The sequence below is a fragment of the Oncorhynchus keta genome, unplaced genomic scaffold (assembly GCF_023373465.1).
Source record: "Oncorhynchus keta strain PuntledgeMale-10-30-2019 unplaced genomic scaffold, Oket_V2 Un_contig_44_pilon_pilon, whole genome shotgun sequence".
Classification (NCBI taxonomy): Eukaryota; Metazoa; Chordata; class Actinopteri; order Salmoniformes; family Salmonidae; genus Oncorhynchus; species Oncorhynchus keta.
In genome coordinates, this window is record NW_026287805.1 from 1 (window position 1) to 6,544 (window position 6,544).

General features: G+C 48.9%; 1 long non-coding RNA gene across 1 annotated transcript; it reads right to left on the bottom strand.

The window, feature by feature from the left end:
• Positions 1 to 1,018: 1,018 nt before the first annotated feature.
• LOC127924734 (uncharacterized) lies at positions 1,019 to 5,396 on the bottom strand. The gene is made up of 4 exons (XR_008118736.1): positions 5,292 to 5,396; positions 2,890 to 2,966; positions 2,598 to 2,843; positions 1,019 to 1,883 (listed from the first exon to the last, which is right to left on the bottom strand). It is a non-coding gene; the product is annotated as an uncharacterized LOC127924734 (long non-coding RNA).
• Positions 5,397 to 6,544: the final 1,148 nt, after the last annotated feature.

Genomic DNA, 6,544 nt, shown 5'->3' on the forward strand with positions numbered 1-6,544 from the left:
TTGCTCCCATCAATAAACAGACTGGGCACTGCCAGCCCCATCAATAATACAACCTCTTACTGGGCACTGCCAGCCCCATCAATAAACAGACTGGGCACTGCCAGCCCCATCAATAAATAAACAGACTGGGCACTGCCAGCCCCATCAATAAACAGACTGGGCACTGCCAGACAATACAACCTCTTACTGGGGCAATAAACAACCAATACAACCTCAGACTGGGCACTGCCAGACCCATCAATAAACAACCAATACAACCTCTTACTGGGCACTGCCAGCCCCATCAATAAACAACCAATACAACCTCAATAAACAACTGGGCACTGCCAGACCCATCAATAAACAACCAATACAACCTATCAATAAACAGACCGGGCACCGCCAGACCCATCAATAAACAACCAATACAACCTCTAACTGGGCACTGCCAGCCCCATCAATAAACAACCAATACAACCTCTTACTGGGCACTGCCAGCCCCAATAAACAAATAAACAGACTGGGCTCTGCCAGCCCCATAATTAAACAGACTGGGCACTGCCAGACCCATCAATAAACAACCAATACAACCTCTAACTGGGCACTGCCAGCCCCATCAATAAACAACCAATACAACCTCTTACCGGGCACTGCCAGCCCCATAATTAAACAGACCTCTACTGGGCACTGCCAGCCCCATCAGTAAACAACCAATACAACCTCTTACTGGGCACTGCCAGACCCATCAATAAACAGACTGGGCACTGCCAGCCCCATCAATAAACAGATTGGGCACTGCCAGCCCCATCAATAAAAACAGATTGGGCACTGCCAGCCCCATAAATAAACAGATTGGGCACTGCCAGCCCCATCAATAAACAGACTGGCCACTGCCAGCCCCATCAATAAACAGATTGGGCACTGCCAGCCCCAATAAATAAACATCAGACTGGGCACTGCCAGCCCCATGAATAAACATCAGACTGGGCACTGCCAGCCCCATAATTAAACATCAGACTGGGCACTGCCAGCCCCATAAATAAACATCAGACTGGGCACTGCCAGCCCCAGAAATAAACATCAGACTGGGCACTGCCAGCCCCATCAATAAACAGACTGGGCACAGCCAGCCCCATCAATAAACAGACTGGGCACTGCCAGACCCATAAATAAACATCAGACTGGGCACTGCCAGCCCCATCAATAAACAACCAATACAACCTCTTACTGGGCACTGCCAGCCCCATCAATAAACAACCAATACAACTCTAACTGGGGCACTGCCAGACCCATCAATAAACAGACTGGGCACTGCCAGACCCATAAATAAACATCAGACTGGGCACTGCCAGCCCCATCAATAAACAACCAATACAACCTCTTACTGGGCACTGCCAGCCCCATCAATAAACAGACTGGGCACTGCCAGCCCCATCAATAAACAACCAATACAACCTCTTACTGGGCACTGCCAGCCCCATCAATAAACAACCAATACAACCTCTTACTGGGCACTGCCAGACCCATCAATAAACAACCAATACAACCTCTTACTGGGCACTGCCAGCCCCATCAATAAACAACCAATACAACCTCTTACTGGGGCACTGCCAGACCCATCAATAAACAACCAATACAACCTCTAACTGGGCACTGCCAGACCCATCAATAAACAGACTGGGCACTGCCAGCCCCATCAATAAACAACCAATACAACCTCTTACTGGGGCACTGCCAGACCCATCAATAAACAACCAATACAACCTCTAACTGGGGCACTGCCAGCCCCATCAATAAACAACCAATACAACCTCTTACTGGGGCACTGCCAGCCCCATCAATAAACAACCAATACAACCTCTTACTGGGCACTGCCAGCCCCATCAATAAACAACCAATACAACCTCTAACCGGGGCACTGCCAGCCCCATCAATAAACAACCAATACAACCTCTTACCTGGCACTGCCAGACCCATCAATAAACAGACTGGGCACTGCCAGCCCCATCAATAAACAACCAATACAACCTCTTACCGGGGCACTGCCAGACCCATCAATAAACAACCAATACAACCTCTTACTGGGCACTGCCAGACCCATCAATAAACAGACTGGGCACTGCCAGCCCCATCAATAAACAACCAATACAACCTCTAACTGGGCACTGCCAGACCCATCAATAAACAACCAATACAACCTCTTACTGGGCACTGCCAGCCCCATCAATAAACAGACTGGGCACTGCCAGCCCCATCAATAAACAGACTGGGCACTGCCAGACCCATCAATAAACAGACTGGACACTGCCAGCCCCATAATTAAACATCAGACTGGGCACTGCCAGCCCCATCAATAAACAGACTGGGCACTGCCAGACCCATCAATAAACAACCAATACAACCTCCTAACTGGGCACTGCCAGACCCATCAATAAACAGACTGGGCACTGCCAGACCCATCAATAAACAACCAATACAACCTCTTACTGGGCACTGCCAGACCCATCAATAAACAACCAATACAACCTCTAACTGGGCACTGCCAGACCCATCAATAAACAACCAATACAACCTCTAACTGGGCACTGCCAGACCCATCAATAAACAACCAATACAACCTCTAACTGGGCACTGCCAGCCCCATCAATAAACAACCAATACAACCTCTTACTGGGCACTGCCAGCCCCATCAATAAACAGACTGGGCACTGCCAGACCCATCAATAAACAACCAATACAACCTCTTACTGGGCACTGCCAGACCCATCAATAAACAGACTGGGCACTGCCAGCCCCATCAATAAACAACCAATACAACCTCTAACTGGGCACTGCCAGACCCATCAATAAACAACCAATACAACCTCTTACTGGGCACTGCCAGACCCATCAATAAACAACCAATACAACCTCTTACTGGGCACTGCCAGCCCCATCAATAAACAGACTGGGCACTGCCAGACCCATCAATAAACAACCAATACAACCTCTTACTGGGCACTGCCAGCCCCATCAATAAACAGACTGGGCACTGCCAGCCCCATCAATAAACAACCAATACAACCTCTTACTGGGGCACTGCCAGACCCATCAGTAAACAACCAATACAACCTCTAACTGGGCACTGCCAGACCCATCAATAAACAACCAATACAACCTCTTACTGGGGCACTGCCAGACCCATCAATAAACAGACTGGGCACTGCCAGCCCCATCAATAAACAACCAATACAACCTCTTACTGGGGCACTGCCAGACCCATCAATAAACAACCAATACAGCCCCTCTTACTGGGGCACTGCCAGCCCCATCAATAAACAACCAATACAACCTCTTACTGGGCACTGCCAGCCCCATCAATAAACAACCAATACAACCTCTTACTGGGCACTGCCAGACCCATCAATAAACAGACTGGGCACTGCCAGCCCCATCAATAAACAGACTGGGCACTGCCAGCCCCATCAATAAACAACCAATACAACCTCTTACTGGGCACTGCCAGACCCATCAATAAACAGACTGGGCACTGCCAGACCCATCAATAAACAACCAATACAACCTCTAACTGGAGCACTGCCAGCCCCATCAATAAACAACCAATACAACCTCTTACTGGGCACTGCCAGCCCCATCAATAAACAACCAATACAACCTCTTACTGGGCACTGCCAGCCCCATCAATAAACAGACTGGGCACTGCCAGCCCCATCAATAAACAACCAATACAACCTCTTACTGGGCACTGCCAGCCCCATCAATAAACAACCAATACAACCTCTTACTGGGCACTGCCAGCCCCATCAATAAACAACCAATACAACCTCTTACTGGGCACTGCCAGCCCCATCAATAAACAACCAATACAACCTCTTACTGGGCACTGCCAGACCCATCAATAAACAGACTGGGCACTGCCAGCCCCATCAATAAACAGACTGGGCACTGCCAGCCCCATCAATAAACAACCAATACAACCTCTTACTGGGCACTGCCAGACCCATCAATAAACAACCAATACAACCTCTTACTGGGCACTGCCAGACCCATCAATAAACAGACTGGGCACTGCCAGCCCCATCAATAAACAGACTGGGCACTGCCAGCCCCATCAATAAACAACCAATACAACCTCTTACTGGGCACTGCCAGACCCATCAATAAACAGACTGGGCACTGCCAGCCCCATCAATAAACAACCAATACAACCTCTTACTGGGGCACTGCCAGACCCATCAATAAACAACCAATACAACCTCTTACTGGGCACTGCCAGCCCCATCAATAAACAACCAATACAACCTCTAACTGGGGCACTGCCAGACCCATCAATAAACAGACTGGGCACTGCCAGCCCCATCAATAAACAACCAATACAACCTCTAACTGGGGCACTGCCAGACCCATCAATAAACAACCAATACAACCTCTAACTGGGGCACTGCCAGCCCCATCAATAAACAACCAATACAACCTCTAACTGGGGCACTGCCAGACCCATCAATAAACAACCAATACAACCTCTAACTGGGGCACTGCCAGACCCATCAATAAACAACCAATACAACCTCTAACTGGGGCACTGCCAGCCCCATCAATAAACAACCAATACAACCTCTAACTGGGCACTGCCAGACCCATCAATAAACAACCAATACAACCTCTAACTGGGGCACTGCCAGCCCCATCAATAAACAACCAATACAACCTCTTACTGGGCACTGCCAGACCCATCAATAAACAACCAATACAACCTCTTACTGGGCACTGCCAGACCCATCAATAAACAGACTGGGCACTGCCAGCCCCATCAATAAACAACCAATACAACCTCTAACTGGGGCACTGCCAGACCCATCAATAAACAACCAATACAACCTCTAACTGGGGCACTGCCAGCCCCATCAATAAACAACCAATACAACCTCTTACTGGGCACTGCCAGACCCATCAATAAACAACCAATACAACCTCTAACTGGGGCACTGCCAGCCCCATCAATAAACAACCAATACAACCTCTTACTGGGCACTGCCAGACCCATCAATAAACAACCAATACAACCTCTAACTGGGGCACTGCCAGACCCATCAATAAACAACCAATACAACCTCTTACTGGGCACTGCCAGCCCCATCAATAAACAGACTGGGCACTGCCAGACCCATCAATAAACAGACTGGGCACTGCCAGCCCCATCAATAAACAACCAATACAACCTCTAACTGGGGCACTGCCAGCCCCATCAATAAACAACCAATACAACCTCTTACTGGGCACTGCCAGCCCCATCAATAAACAACCAATACAACCTCTTACTGGGCACTGCCAGACCCATCAATAAACAGACTGGGCACTGCCAGACCCATCAATAAACAACCAATACAACCTCTTACTGGGCACTGCCAGACCCATCAATAAACAGACTGGGCACTTGCCAGCCCCATCAATAAACAACCAATACAACCTCTAACTGGGGCACTGCCAGCCCCATCAATAAACAACCAATACAACCTCTTACTGGGCACTGCCAGACCCATCAATAAACAACCAATACAACCTCTAACTGGGGCACTGCCAGCCCCATCAATAAACAACCAATACAACCTCTTACTGGGCACTGCCAGCCCCATCAATAAACAACCAATACAACCTCTAACTGGGCACTGCCAGCCCCATCAATAAACAACCAATACAACCTCTTACTGGGCACTGCCAGACCCATCAATAAACAACCAATACAACCTCTAACTGGGCACTGCCAGACCCATCAATAAACAACCAATACAACCTCTTACTGGGCACTGCCAGCCCCATCAATAAACAACCAATACAACCTCTTACTGGGGCACTGCCAGACCCATCAATAAACAACCTGGGCACTGCCAGACCCATCAATAAACAACCAATACAACCTCTTACTGGGCACTGCCAGCCCCATCAATAAACAGACTGGGCACTGCCAGCCCCATCAATAAACAGACTGGGCACTGCCAGCCCCATCAATAAACAGACTGGGCACTGCCAGCCCCATCAATAAACAGACTGGGCACTGCCAGCCCCATCAATAAACAGACTGGGCACTGCCAGCCCCATCAATAAACAGACTGGGCACTGCCAGCCCCATCAATAAACAGACTGGGCACTGCCAGCCCCATCAATAAACAGACTGGGCACTGCCAGACCCATCAATAAACAACCAATACAACCTCTTACTGGGCACTGCCAGCCCCATCAATAAACAGACTGGGCACTGCCAGCCCCATCAATAAACAGACTGGGCACTGCCAGCCCCATCAATAAACAACCAATACAACCTCTAACTGGGCACTGCCAGACCCATCAATAAACAACCAATACAGCCTCTAACTGGGCACTGCCAGACCCATCAATAAACAACCAATACAACCTCTTACTGGGCACTGCCAGCCCCATCAATAAACAACCAATACAACCTCTTACTGGGCACTGCCAGCCCCATCAATAAACAACCAATACAACCTCTAACTGGGCACTGCCAGCCCCATCAATAAACAGACTGGGCACTGCCAGCCCCATCAATAAA